General features: G+C 39.8%; 1 protein-coding gene across 2 annotated transcripts in view; it reads right to left on the bottom strand.

The window, feature by feature from the left end:
• Positions 1-16,057, bottom strand: part of fgf14 (fibroblast growth factor 14) — a 98,872-nt gene that overhangs the window by 79,208 nt on the left and 3,607 nt on the right. The gene's annotated exons all lie outside the window — the stretch shown is intronic.

Genomic DNA, 16,057 nt, shown 5'->3' with positions numbered 1-16,057 from the left:
ATCTTGAGCAGAATATTTCTTAATGCTGAGAACTTTAATTTACCTGTAGAGCAATTCATATTTGTCATATTTGATATTTCACAACTTCTCTCCCATCACTGCTTTACACCAGTGATTTAGGAGGATTCTCCACTTCATTATGAACAGGGTTTGAACAGGTGACGGCAGCTTCTCGCCCTCAACAGTATCGACAATAGGGTTTAAACACAGTTTTATACCACCGGCAGGGCAGTGACCTCTGTGAGCTGTGAAGATACTCTGACAAAAATGTGATTCTTTGCTTCATTGATTGTTATCAAAGCCTCCTCTTTCTGTCAGTCTGTCAAGTGATTCTCAAGAGAAGCAGGAGAAAGTAAAAGCTGCCTCCTCTGTCTCTACTGGGAAAATTAAAACACCCATCTCTTACTTCCTCCATCCCCCTCTTTTTCTAAACGGTAATGTAGTCACTGTTATTTTTCACTTAAAGCAATAGTTAACTTACAGTGCTGTCATTGTTCTTCCATCTCAATTTACTGTGAGTGCATTATTCCATGAATGAAATATTCAAAATGAGGTAACTTTATCTCACCAATCAGTACATCGAGTGTAGAATATTATAGTATTCCCCACTGTGAGTGCTTGAATGGCTGCTTCCCTATTGATCTCTTAGAAATAGTGAGGAGCTTCAATCACAAAGATGAATAGCACGGGGAGGTCAGACAATTAGGTCAGCGCTGTAATGTTATATTCTGTTTCCCCCAGTACCGAGGCTACTCTGAAACAGGCCACAGTGAGTATGATGAGGCATACTGAGAGGGATTTTTTCCTCTGCTCCACCTTAAACATTGCAACAATAGATATGCACATACTTGATGGAGTGGTAAATTGGTTGACTACAGTGGCGGCTGCTGGTCTTATAAGGAGGGGAAGCTAATTTTTCGGCCTACATCATAAAATGTGTCAGTTTATTTAAATGTAAATTCGCAGAGTGACAGAAGAGAGTCGCCAAACACAACGCTAGTTGTTTTTAACAAAGACAAAGTCGCTGAGGATCAGTAACGTCTCCAGATCAACTCCGAACAACGGAATGAAAAACTTGAAAATTGCTCCGGTGGATGCTTATACTTCAAGATTGCTGATTCGCTCATTTCGCTGTCAATCAAAAAGGGACTCAGCCTCAGACAGATCATCCAATCATCATGCAGAAGCCGAGCGTCTGGGCCAGCCCACTGCCCCATAGACCCCCAGAGACGCTGAGCGTCCGATGGGCGGGACAAAGCCCAGCATTTATCCAATGACCGATTAGTTTTGCTGCAGTGGAACAACCCACTCTCTGCTTCCCAATTGAAGTCAGTAGACGCTCGGCGTCTACACTGTGTAAAGCGCTGAGGCGCTGCGGGGATGAATGAGAAGAAGTCGTGTCGGTTACCTGTGATAAGTAGCTGATTCTGAACAAAAGATAAACGCGTTCTAGCGCATATTTAGTCCATGAAATGTACACACAACAGCACATATTTGACCACTTATTTTGTTGACATTTTAGGGGAAGCTGAGCTTCCCTTGCAGTCTTAGAGCAATCGCCACTGGTTGACTACCTCCGAAAGTTGTTGCATTTCTTCAGGATTTCAATATTCTTCTTGACAACCTCATGGAGGACGTTTTTTCTAGACTGTAATAACTAATAAATACATGTTATCATTTACATGGTGGTAAGAGCATTAGTTTAAGTAAGTAACCACTGAGAGTCTTTACATGTGCAAACAGTTATGGCTCACGCTGAAGCGAGTTTGCAGCCCTGTGTTGGGCCTTTTGGGTAATGTTGCATCACAAGTTGTGTACAAATCAAATCAGACTTCCTTCTCAACTTCATTCATCTGTATTTAAACCATACACATTTGATTGGTGGAGCTGCCTGAGAGGCTCAGTTCAGGGCAGAAAAAACATGCTAACCTAATCAGCTTTTTACTGATTTACACAACTCTATCAAGGAATTTGTGTATTAAAAAATGGTAAAAACTGATTTTCACATGGAATTGTTGTCCCTTGCATGTAAAGGTTATGTTGCCTGCAGAATAAAGACACTATTTGCTGCAGCTTACACAAAATGTGGTTATCTGAGGCAAACACATCTCCATCTGGGAAAAAGTGAGGAGTAAGAAGAAATGATTGTGTATTTGTGCTCTAGTGGGTATTTCATGATCCATTTTTCACCAAAGTTTTTTTATTATTCATTTGCGTTTTCTAAATATTTCAAATAATACTGATTAATTCCCTTTAAATAACCATGCACAGCAACTACATGGTTCTTTAGATTTTTTTTTTTTCCAAGAGATTAACATCAGACCAATGAGTACAACGTAAACCCTCAGAGTGGGAGAGGGTGCATTAACCTTTTAGTGGTTTTGCATATTGATCCTTTGGAAATCTGAGATAAGTACGGTTCAGAAATCAAACCCTTTAAAAAAAAAAAAAAAAAAAAAAAAAAAAAAAAGAACCCACCTTAGGTTTATGTAGAAATCTGGCAAATCGCATGATTGATGCTAGCAGTGGTATAATCACGTACTGCTCACCTGTTCCTCCCTGCTATAAATACTGTCCTTTTTTTCCTTGATCACTTCAAAAACAGAAACAGTTATTTGACTGGTCACACTGGTTATGAATCATAAAATTTGTCATGTGGTAAATTATAACAATAGTGAGTTAATAATGTCCTTTGATGGAGCAGGTAAGCTAAGATCTGAGAGTATAATCACTCAAAAGGGGATTTCACTTTTACTCAGCCTCAGGGATTTTGGTTATACTGTGAAACACCTTGGCCAGACCTTCTCTCTCTCTCACTGTGCTGTACATACCGTCTTATAACACACTCCCACATTCACACAGCAAAACTGTCCTCACGTAGAGAGCTTGCTACAGAACCAGTAACCATCATTAAAACACAGTGTAAACCCATATTGATGCAGAGGGGGGAAAAAAATCTATTACACATCCACATCAGCACTTTGGATTTACTTGGAAAAATGGCCCAGAATTCAAATTCAAGTTTGTGAAATCACAACAGTCGGCCTCCTATTTGTTTACAGACATACAGACACATACTATATTGCATGTGCAAGTCCAGACTGAACTACTTTTACATCTGATCTTGATAGGTGTTGAAATTTCAATGAAAAACTGACCATCGCAGATTGCATGACCTGAGTAGATCCGGGGCAATACAGTCAGCCTCCATTAGCGTACCTCTACCTCTTATTTTCAACATCCTCTCTAAAGTGCATATCCAATAAGGGGACAAATGCATCCAGCATACTACAGTTGTGCAACAGTGGTCAATCTACTACACCATCTATTTGTCCAAGCTTTTCCTATTTCATTACCTCTTTCTGCTTTCTTAACACCAAGCAGAGCAATGGCTCGCAGACACGATCTTACTCCCAAGTCTCCCTTACCTTGGGATCATGATTGGAGGATATTGTAGCATTTGTCACATCTTCAAAACAAAAAAAAGAGTAAACACTGAACAAAGTAAGTGTTCAGAAGAGGACAAGCTGTGGTACTCTATACTGATGGAAAATGTTGACAAATTTGGGTGACAAACTTCCCACTAGTCTGCAAACAGCAGAAGTAGTAATCTGTCTTCACATCTCTCTTGTAAATACAGTATACCTTTATTTGTTCATACACTGACGTCATATGTGTCAATGCTGGTTTCAGAGCTGTTGCATAACTCCTCTACCACTAACCGGGAATTCTATTGAGAACGTCACAAAAGACAGCCATGGTGTTTGGCCTTGGAGCCGGTGGATGAAGAGCAAGTCTGCCAAAGTGACTACTTCATTAGCCATTATCAAAGAGCAATTCTAATGTCACGTTGGGAAGGGTGTCGAAGCGCAACTGAAGACTGACTTGCTGTGAGCAAGTCTGTCAGGGCTCAAGTTCTCATGTTAGAAGAGAAGAGTTTGAGTTCGGTGTCACTGTAGATCCATAGCTTTGCATCAATCTACTTTGGCTTCCTACTCTGGCCTCGAAAAAGATGGATATTTTATGCAGAACAAATAAAATAAACTGCAGAAGTATTGCATACATAATAAAATGACCTCCTCCTCTTTGGCATGCTGCTGCATAAAAAACACATCACATACATAGACATGCAAACATGCTCTCACACACACACACACACACACACACACGCGTGCGCGCACTACAAAGTGTGACCTTCAGGTTTGATCATCTGCAATGCAGTGATTAGTTTTATTGGTGTGGAAGCAGACTGCATTGATAAGACTTCACATCATTTCCATGTGCTTCTTTTATATGTCGCAGATCACTCATGTCAGTCACACTCAAATCTATGCTTCAATGATGTTATCAAGAAAACAATATGTCCTGCGTTTAACCTGTCTACTTTCATGACAGGTGGAACTTAATCCCATTTTAAAAAGGACAACAGGTTTAATTATTGTGGACTTTTGTTAGGACTCGCTCGCCAAGCTCTCTGCTGGGACTCACCATGCTCTCCTTCAGCTTTTAACGCCTTTCGTACACGCCGTTCCACGATCTTAGCAAAAGATGTTGCTTCCATATCTGGCTGCAAAATTCTACAGTCTATTTGTAGCTGAGCTTTGTCTCAGTTCTTAAACAACAGATTTAACAGAATTTAGAGTAAATACACCCTTTATTCCACTGCTGCTGAACTTTTCATACCCCTGACACAATGTCCCACCGAGCTTGACACAACCTTTTTAACCTGATCACACAAGCACGGCCACCTTCTCACACATATACACACGCACGCATACCTTGCCTGTCACCCACTTGTGAAGACCTACGCCACCGTCTCCCCCACCAGAACCTTCCACCATGCAGATAAGCATATCCAACAGATACCGCTGACACTTTCTCAGCTGACTGAAGGTAACCTACCAGAAATGTCAAGTGCTGTCATGTCATGGCTAAATGGTGTTGGTGAAATGGCAAAGTTAGGAGCTGCCAGTGTGGCATGTGACTGCAAGTGAGATAGTGCAATGCAATTGAGCCCCCAAAAGAAAAAGGTCTCTAAAAAATATATATATAGTGCAGCTGGTGACTTTAGCAACGTGTTGTTTTGTACTGAAGTGTTTCAGCTTCCACCCTGTCCCCTGGTGCTTTATCTGTGAGGTCTCTGACACACTGTACCTGAGTGCTTCACCGTCTCCAGCCCAGTGTGTATAACTGGAAACAACTGGCCTTTCTGTGCAGAGAGCCGAGCACTCACCATCACAAACAGGTTACTTAGTCACTGCCCATCCCATCATCTCTCCCTCTCTCACCCTCTTTCCCCCTCTCTCTATCGCTGTGTCTGGATAAAGGACAACAGCTACAAGCAGACCAGCCTAAAACTGTGGGAATTGAACTTCAAGACAGGGAAGGAAAATGAGAACTTCTGAAAGGTCATCATAAAAATGTTGACAAAGCTGTGTAAGTGGCCAGGAAGAAAAAAAGAAAAAAAAAAAAGAAGGAATGCAACAAAGTGCTGGGTTTGCCGGGTGTGATGAATGAGACGGAAGCTCTGGGGCTACTGCCATTTTTTTTTTTCTTTTTACAGCAAAACTGTCTGGAAGTGTTCCACTGCTCCCAAACAATGTACACAAAAATGAATGCATACAGAGAGAGAGAAAGAGAGAGAGAGAGAGATAGAGAGAGAGAGAGAGGGAGAGAGAGACGGAGAGAGGGAGAGAGCAGGGGAAAGACAGAGGCAGCAGCAGCACAATACTGCCTGCTGCACTGCAGCAAAAATCTACACAGCATACCGTAGCCACCACACAACCTCCAGCACAGCACAGAACAGACCCCTGTATGGAGGGAGGCGTGATGGAGGCAGACGGAGGGAGACAATGTGTGTGAAACTGGAGAAGATTGAATGACAGAAGAGACAGCAAAATGTTTTTTGTTTATATGTTAATATTCAACAAATTATAATTGGGTCATTTTCCACTTTTAGTCTGGATTTTAAAAAGAGAAACACAATATGAACACCTGTAAGCCAGTGGGCTCCGGCTCCTGCTGTTAAAAAGCTTTGTGTTGACAAGAAGATGGAGAGAATTCCCATTAACTATGAGGATGAGCTACTGTAAGGAGGCATTCAGAGAGAAGAAAGACATGCAAGGGAGTGACATATGGGGCTGGGAGGGGGGAATTAAATTTGATCCATGAAGTCCTGTTTCAGCAATAGATCCGTCAGTTCGGAGGCTTATCCGATACCAAAACACAGAACAGCGTTTTATGATATTATGAGGAAGGATTTTGCTGCTTAAAGATCTTGATCACAAGGTAAACAGTACAAATGTGCTGTTATAAAAGTTACAGATATAATAGCGATGTGTGGTTTAACCCCAGCACTGTGCCAGAGGACGCTGCACTGTGGACCGGCAAAAGTTGAGCCAGGTGCAACTTTTTTTTTTGCCAGAAAACCCTGCACCTCTGCTGCATCAACAGTCTGGCCCCATTCAAATGAATGAGAAGGTTTCATTTTTTTAACACATGGCTAAAGTCGGTCTGAACGTGATACTGCAGTACCCATAAGCACACTGAATAGTACACAGCCTCAGCAGAGGCTTCGCAATAACTGAACCAACCAGATTATAGCAAAGGAAAACATCAACTAATCAGCATCTAAAACTTATAGTGAACTTCAGAGCAATTTAGCACTGAACAGACAAGTCATGCCAAGTGACTGATTATCTGGGCACGGTGAGTGGCGAGAAACGTACCACAACCTGGACAAACCTGGCAACCCAGACAAAACAGAACCAATTCTGCCAACAGCAAGAGGTAGAGAAAAAGCAGGACAGCAGAACTGCAGCCTGCACTAAGAAATAAGAACTATCTTCTCTACCACAATAAAACCTAAATATCAAGAACACAACACACTCCTAAACCAAAACAAAATCCAATATTTACTGGGGGCAAAAAGTGACGTAGCCATGGAAGCAGCAAAATACAGGGTGTCAGAGCAGGTCACAGCCTGAGAGGAAACCAGCAGAACAACACATTAAAATATACTGTTTATACTGTTGTACGGTTCTCACTGTTTCAAGACCACAAACTGTTCTCCTTTCATGGCTCTGCAAACCATTTGTCTTTTTTTTTTTTAAACATTCTGAATTATTACATTACATTATTATTATTGTAAACCTTGAACAACATGCCTTGGTAACATTGTACTTTATTGTGGTAATGCAAATAAAGCAAATAAGAAATTGGAAAAGATAAGAGAGAGAGAAGAAGAGAGAGAGAAATAGAGAGCATCCTGCTCAGCTTCCATCAGCAGGGAGCACAGTCAGATGATGGAGAACAGTAATAAATGAGCTACAGGCCAACAGTGAGTCATGAAATCATATCAGCAATCAATCATAATCAAGTCATTGAAATGTACTTCCAGCACAGGACAGAAGCGGACCCAGCCGACCTCACTCTGTGTTTCCCTCCAACAGTCCTCATTGCTCTAAAACAGTAGAGCAGCAAGCCATCACTTTAGCAGTGTGCCTCTGGCTGTATGATTTGTAGTAACACGTACTGTGGCTCAATAACAAACACTAACAAACACAAACGCACACACATTCACACACACAGTGGTATGTTCAGCTTGGTGTGTTTGATAAAGGTTAAAAACGCTACATTCCTGTCATCAGAGCCACAGGGAACGTGGCCCATCCGCCTCGTTGCATAGCATCCGCAACATGCTAATGCGACTGCATCATTTCCCGCTCCTAGATGATGGCCTGCAAACAATATTAGTAATAATGCGCGGACTCACCCAGCAGACTCTGTCAGCCCTTTAACCCTTCAGCTGCTGGGCCAAATCTTTTTGTCTGTATCAAAATTACAATATTGAAAGCTACCAATTTTCATGAATGTTGATTTCTTATTATACCACTGTGCCCTTTTTGTGTTTTACCATTATTTGATTCCTAAAATCCACTTCAGTTGTTTATAAGCAGCATTTTCTACAATGCTTGTTTATTTTCTCTTGGACTTATTACTTCATCTCATCTGCATCTTACATTTGGTGTTTCCATCCTGTGTACCTGCTGTGCATCATGCTCTCTGAATCTGAGACTGTTCATTATCCTCAAAGAGTACTATCTTCAGGTTTAAGGATGTTACAACGGGATAACTTGTATCATTATGTCTATTCATTCCTGTTTACGTTTCTTTTTTAAAAACTTTAAAATCAACTGGTAACTGTGCTAGAATTTAGGATTTTTGATTTCCTACTGTAGGTATCATTGAGGGAATATATGAAATTCAAAGATGAACTCATTTTGTCACATACATTCTTAAAAGATAAATGGCTTGTCTAACAAACAACACTGAAATTTACATAAACATAATGTCATTGATTTTATAATACCATAAATATTCCAATGTATGTAGTGTTTGCATACATTTACATCAACAGTCCACAGCCATGGAAGATAAATAAGCATGTATGTACTTCAGCAAAAGAGGGTCCAGCTGTAATGCAGCTGGTTACAATTTATCTTGTTAATGTTAGAGTATTTGATAAGAAATTTGTTTTGTCTATTAGAATTATGGCTAAAATATGATGTTGCTGCTTTTTTCATTCAAGAGAAAGGAGAGAAAAATCCCATTTTCATACTAGTAATATAATCAGTAAACTGAACTGACATTTTTAAACTATTTTTCTACATTCCTTGGATAGACATCTCTATCAGCTGCACAGTAGTGCATGTTACTGTTGACATGACTCAAAATAAACTGGTGAACCTGAAGGGTTCTGGTGTGATCATCTTTGCAGTAGAAGCTGATCCATTAGAACAACATCCACTCCTGGAACAATGCCAAGGGCTTCGGTGCGCTATACACAGTCAAAGGAAACAAAACTGAAATAGCTGTAGATACACTTGTATTATGTTAAATTGTTTGTTTTCAACACCAGTGTAAATCAATGTTACTGTGTTACAGTAATACACATATCTCAAAGTTATAAAACCACAACATTTCTTTGGGTGGGATCCAGATCTGGGATAACAGTGGAGTGGAGAGGATGGGGAGGGAAGGAGAGGACTATAGACTGCAGCATGATGATTGGGATAGAAGCAAAATAACTACATAAAAACAAATGTGTGAGACAGTTTATGTCTGAGAAAATAAGGTAAAAGAGAGATGTGGGGTGAGGCATCAGAAATCAGAACATTTAATAAACGGTGAATGGACAAAGTCAGCCTGCTCTTTATAGAATTGGTATTTTAAATCAGTGAGTTTTGTCAATATAGCACAACCTCTTTCCTTTAGTCACTTATGGCCCCTCATATAAACAACCATACCTCTGCAGCTTCTCAGATTGTGTTATGTTGACATGTGCGGCTGAAATTATAGCCCTCCAGGGTTTCTTTCAGCAGTAAATACTCACTGTAAAAAAATCTCCACTACAATCATGTCAGCTTTCGGTCTAAACAGGAAATGCCAGTGGAAGAGAGGATTGTTTAAGAGTTAGGTTGTTACTACAGGGTGAAAGGTGTTGCAGCAAGAGCACACAAGGAGGACGAGGAGGACAACTGCGCTGGTATCAAAATCAATATTTTACATTTGGCAGAGTCATACAAAAGTGCCTGGATGTTTCGCTACAGTTTCAGTACAAATGAATAAACAAGACAGTAACTTCACTGAAACATTGGTTCTAACAAAAATGATGTTCAAACACTAACAGCAGCAACAACTGAGTCAGAGTCAGGAAGTGATCAGGCCCGTGTTCATCAAACCGCTACGATGAAAAGTTTGAACTTGTGAAAGGTGAAAGTCGCTTCTACTCCAGCTCACAAACGTAAGAATAAAAACTACTTATTTTTTACTTAAAAATGCTTTTAAATTCAAGAGAGCTCCAGAGGTCAAGTCGAGCCAAGCTGCTTTGTTAAGTTTTGCTTTTCATAGTAAAAACATAAACAGCTGATATGGGAAAAGACGTATCATTACAATAAGAGCAGATTTTATTCCTCAAACCAAAACAAATACACATTTTACAATTACTTCATTACATCCCCATTATTAAAAACCATTTCAGCAAACTTTTTCACATGGACACAAAGTCACAACTGTTTCCTCTTCGAAACACTGCTGCACGGAGTGAACCATTCCTTACTTTTTTAAAGCCGTATCACACAGTGTTTCCAAAGAAACTCTATGACTTTACCAGGAAACTCTAGAGAGCCGAAGTAAAACTGGAATGTCCAGATTCTGTTATAGAAGTAAGATAAGTCTTATGCAAAATCACAGACATTTGTGACTAAGCTAATAACTGAATATCCAGCTTCAGGAACAGTAGGCTGCGTAGCTTGCTAGTTTTTTAATGATCAAATATCATTGTTTATTCAATATTTATGTTTTAAGTACACTTTAACAGAAACCATTTCCCGTAAACCTTTTGCATGTGAAAGCCGAATGGGAAATGCTTTTTTTGTTTTTTAAAGACTCTGCTCCAAGGCTGGAGTTTTACTTATTTACCATAAATGTCAATGGGATTCTCTATGGCTGTTTAGGGCACTGATCTGCTCACGTCACAGTGCCCTTGAATGGATCATTTCTGGTTTCTATCAAATTAACAAAGCACAAGGTTGTGCTCACATTGTCACATTCAACAAAGATACCTACACATGCTTCATCAATACTCTCCATACTATGGCGACAACACATGGCACACTGGTTGCAGTGGCATCAAATCAGTACAGATTTTTTTTATGTTAAACACATCACCTGTAGTTGACAGTGTTGACTACATCACATTACACTGTTACAGTAATTGTTTCATGCTCTGAACTCTGAGAAAAAGCCTCTCTCTGGAGACAAAAGCCCTTCACACACCCATTAAAAATGTTCTCATCCACTTGCACGTGGTTAACATCAATTGTACACAGAGGCATTTCAGACATCTCACCATGCATTTTTAGGCAATGATTATGAACTTCAAAGGGCACATGTATCTGTCAGCTCTGCTGTGCAACTGTTCAAACTTCTGGTACAGTAAATAAATAATCTCATAGCCTAACTGCATTACTCTCTCTTGCTCTTCTTCATCATTTTGTCACTTTACTGTGAATCAGAGCGCAGTGTATCACCCCAACACAGGAGCTCAGCAGCTCACACAGTAGCTTCGCAGCAGCTATCATGTGTCCAATCCTCTGGGATCCGTTAAGACATGTCATATATTAGAGACAACCTGTTTACAGCTGCGTTCAGGCCCTGCTCCTCACACAACGCGACACCCTCACTCACAGAAGTGGGTGACATGTCACACAGCTCCTACTATTAAGGGCAGAGGATGAGCCAAATTACAAGATGATTTATGGAGCCTCTCCATAAGACACAAGGCAGAAAACCAAGTGGGGAAAAGCACGGGCTATACTGTCCTGCTGTGATGACTATTTTGAGATGTACCTCAATTTCCCAGTGTTCCTGGAAAAGAATATAGCTATCAGAATTATCCATGTCCTCAGTAAATCCAGTTATAAACTATACTGAGGTCAGTGAAATTAGGAAGTCCTTGACATGAATCTGTTATACTGGATGTTCAACAGCATTATATTCAGGCAGACTAGTTTAGGGTGACATTAACATAAAGTGATCAGGGCAAGAAGTAGCCAGAAGACCTGTCTGTGTGTCCATGAATGTGTCAGATACTATATTGAGCTCCATTACTATCTACAGCAGTAACCATGCATTACTTACAAAACTACAGGCACATCGTTGACCCAACAATAGTTTGAGGGGTTAAAGATTACATTTTTAAAAAAACAACAGTGAACAACTATAAGAACAATGCTGTTTATCTTTTTTATTCTATTTTCATGAATAGAATATTAAATATGTAATATTAAATAAATAGTAAATATAAAATATGTATATTTCCATTTTTCTACATGAGCTTTAGCATAATTTTTTAGCACTTTATCATACATGTAGCAATTAAGTGCATATTAAGATTTTTTTCACAAAGATTTTAATTTTAAGCTAGCAAATAAAATCTGCCAGTGCCAGTTGTCTGCCAGTGCAAATCTGCCACCAACATGCAAGAAGAAAAGCTTGACAAGTGCAGCAACAGTAAGGGGGTAGTGCATAACCAACAATTCACTGGCCCTAAATGCCCTACAGGAGAGATCCAAGTTTCTCTGTATAGTGCAGTCCTAAAATTGTGTTTAAAGTCATTTTACTGTGTTATGTCTTGAAATAAGAAAGTGATCCCAGTCTCACATTTAAGGATCATGGCGAACATATTATTCGAGGCCTGGAACTTTCATTGACCTTAAATGATTCAAAATGATTGAGGACAAGAAAGTTCATAAAGCTGGCAATTGAGAAACAATTTATTGCGCTATGTGAAGTTGTTCCTTCAAATCTGACAAGATCGCGTCCGTTCCCATCCACAAATGGCCAATTTCTCCCCTCTGTCAAACATAACTCAGAACAACCGCAGAAACAAAACTGCCATCAGGAGCTGCAGGTATGAAATGCTTGCATTTGTTTCTAAAGGGTGACTGACTTGATTATACCTTTTTAATGTTATACAGACAGCCTGATAAAGAAAAACATACATTAACCACCTTGTTCACAAAGCTGTCTAATTTTGTCAAATCAGCATCATTCACAGTTATCACATTGTAATTCTCATTCAGCTACATGATGCTACTCACAGCAGCCTCTCACACCACAGGAGGCAAACTGGATCTATGACACAAGTCACAAAGCAATCAACTAACCGCGCTCCTCACTTACATTCTACCTGCAGCTCATAATTGTTTGGCCTTTAACAAGGTTGCAACAAAATATATCGTTCAGTGTACATCATTCGATGTGTTTTGTAACACCTGCTTACATAACACTGATAGTGTTGTTGGACACCAATACTTTGAGCAAAACACAAATACCACTGTTTTAGCTTGAGATGGTTTTACACTTTTCTGGAGAAAGGAAAGGTGCATTTGATGGTCGACCAAAGAAAGATATAACCTTTTAAAGTGGTTACCACAGTTTATTCACAACTCTAATGTTTTCAATCTGCTAAGTGCAAGTAACAGTAAAGGTATAAACACAAATGCATTATCTGAAGAGATAGACAATTTCACCGTTTACTGTTATTATCTAATATGCAAACTGACAATGACTCCACTGAGCTGGCAGAAAATGGATCAGATTAGTCAAGCTGGCTCTGAAGGCCAGACAGATCAGCTTCAAAACAAGACAATGTTCAGTTTTCACTCAGCTAAAACTTTCCAGTTCAGTTTGCATTCACTGTTTTATGTACTAAATGTTTAAACCTGCATTCACAGATATTTTTGGGCCAACCTCACAGAGCCTACGTCCCTCTCTCTTCCCATCTCTATATGCACACTGTACATACATTTGCCCTCTTGTCTGAGCTGATTTGTATGTAAACTTGATTGTCTCACAGAGGGAAGTAGAATGGCAGCCAGGAACTTGAATCTCATCACCCCAGCAGGTCATATTTCTCAAGAGCAGGACAGAGACAGCCCAAATTAATTCACTGTGGAAAATGATGATGCCGCTGCCATTATCACACCCAAAAAGATGAAACCATGTTTCTTGTTGACCTGTGACATACCCACTGCAGCGACATGCAACTTCATCCCTTTTTTCCGAACGATCTCAAGAGCATTACACGAATCGCAGCGTGTCTGAGTTTTTACACTGCTGTGAGAAGAGAGTCAGTCCATGACAAGCTCAAAGCATAAAGTAGTTGTTGCTTCATATTAATACTGCATTTTTACCATTTATTCTCTCTATTAAACTGCATTGTGAGGATGTGTGCACCGTCAGCTATTTTTAGAAAGAGGAGGTTCATCAGTGATGCATGCTGTTTTAAAATGGTCCTTAATGAATGTGTGAACTCTTGCTAAACTTGTTAACTGTAGAGCTTGTTCTTTTTAATCTCAGCTATAATATGCCGGGGCCTGCAAAACCCATGTGCATTAACAGACAAGGTACTGCAGTTTGACCATTTACAAACTTACTGCAATGTTTCTGTATGAAACCTAGCAACATGCCATGGTGGTTGGAGGAGGATATTTTTAGCCAACCCTGCTGTTATTCTAATTGTAGGAGTTCTTGTTTGAATCTTACCCATCCCCTTTAATAACAATGCTGTTTCTTTGTTGCCACAAATTAAACTAGCGTGGGTATTTTACACAAATTAATGAAGAATGTTTTAACTGTATTGAAAATCCATTACATTCAAATTCTCAAACCAGCATGATTTTTGGAGAAAGCAAAATTTGAAATATCTTGCTCTTGCTTTGTATGGTGAAAAGACAACCAGCAGCAGGATCTGGTTGTGCACATATAATTTCAGATTACACTTTGTAAGTCTCCTCTCAGCAAGAACAGCCCACAGTAAAAAGATTATTTTACACTGATAGATTCATAAACTTGATATGACAGCAAACAGTATCTAGACACATAAACTGCACCTTATTGAGTCATTCAAAATGTTCACACAGGGGCAGTCATTGTTCTTAACAAGGTAGCCAAGTCATGAAACTGTCCACTACAGTTTATAGCCATATATCTGATACAAATTTACATCTATAAACTTATTTCAATAGTTTATCTACCCCAAATCAAAACATTTTCATTTTTGAGTTTCTAGCATCAATAGAAAGGTTATATTTTTCCAATAGTCAGTATGGTTAGCCATGCCAAAGACAACTTCATGGGTCAAGCTACAGTTTAGGGTTAAAGCTCCAGTGTACCCATGGAACAACGAAGACTAAAAGCAACAGAGTGCTATAGCTTCAGTTGGGCCTCCTGGTTCCATCACACACTATAGAATTGAGTACGCTATGAACCATCATCACATGAATGCCTGGATTTTCTCTGACGAGTACTGTCACTTTGCTGTCAATGAGCTCCTGCTGTGCTACTCTCGGGAAGTCACCTGCTGACTTCATGTATCCAATGCAGTTTTGTCCTTTCAGCAACCTCCATACTGCCCTCCATATTTACAGCTTTACAATACTACAAAGCCCAAGATTATGTCAGTGAGCACCAATCACCAATGTCTGTCTTTATTAAATATGGCAGATCATGACGTAACTTTCTCCTCTAACGTTTACCACCAAAAGCCCTCATTAAACCACTGTCGGTCATTGCAGCTGTAATGACATTCTGAGAGTTTTACAGTGACAACAGGGGTCATTTTTCACAATCACCACGGCTACACAGGCTGCAGGGTGGAACTTACTGTATCTCCATCCATTTCATCTCAGCTAGTTCATTACGTAATTGACTTAATGAAGTACATTCACTCCAAAGACTTATCCATGCTGGGACATGAGAATGAACATTAAGGGGAGGTCAGCAAGGCCAGTTGCAACAGACCACCAACCTTAAGGACAAGCTAACACAGATGGAACAACTTGCTGGAAAACAGTGATGCTGCTGGAAGAATGTTAACAGGTCAGTGACTATAAAGGCTTAGTGAGACTTTATCTGAAGGCAATTTTGCAAAAGAGCTTAAAGGCGACATGTAGTCCGAACATGGTGGCAAATTGCCATGTTTCTACCAATAAAATGAGTCATTCTGATGTATGCTACAACTTTGACCCAACATTTCACTTGCATCAGAATGCAGCATCTCTTGGTGGTTTACCTTATCCTCAGACTCGTGAAGCAAAGTGACAGCTTCTCGAGTGTGCATGACTCCAAAGAGAGGAAATGCCTTAATCCATCTAATGTCAGCTCCATGCAATACCCATTAAGCTACACAAAAACATTACAGTTGTGACATATAGCTTCTACATAAAACCATCTATTTCAAGAAATTCTCATATCTACTCTAATTGTGCATCAAACCAGCAGAGACTAATGCATTACCACTTATTTGAAACAAAAGATCGAATATTTAATGCTGTACTTTGATGACATATCCACCATGATGTTGAGAAAATACTGGAAGCTCACAAAAATCTAGGTTACGCATAGTCACAGTGAACTATAGGCAAACTCTCCACTCACATATAACCTCACACTATCACAGATACAGAGACAGACAACACCAAAACATCCC

Source organism: Seriola aureovittata, chromosome 11 (genome assembly GCF_021018895.1).
Source record: "Seriola aureovittata isolate HTS-2021-v1 ecotype China chromosome 11, ASM2101889v1, whole genome shotgun sequence".
In the NCBI taxonomy this organism is placed as follows: Eukaryota; Metazoa; Chordata; class Actinopteri; order Carangiformes; family Carangidae; genus Seriola; species Seriola aureovittata.
Note: the sequence above shows the minus strand (reverse complement) of the source record. Positions and strands in the feature narration are given on the sequence as shown.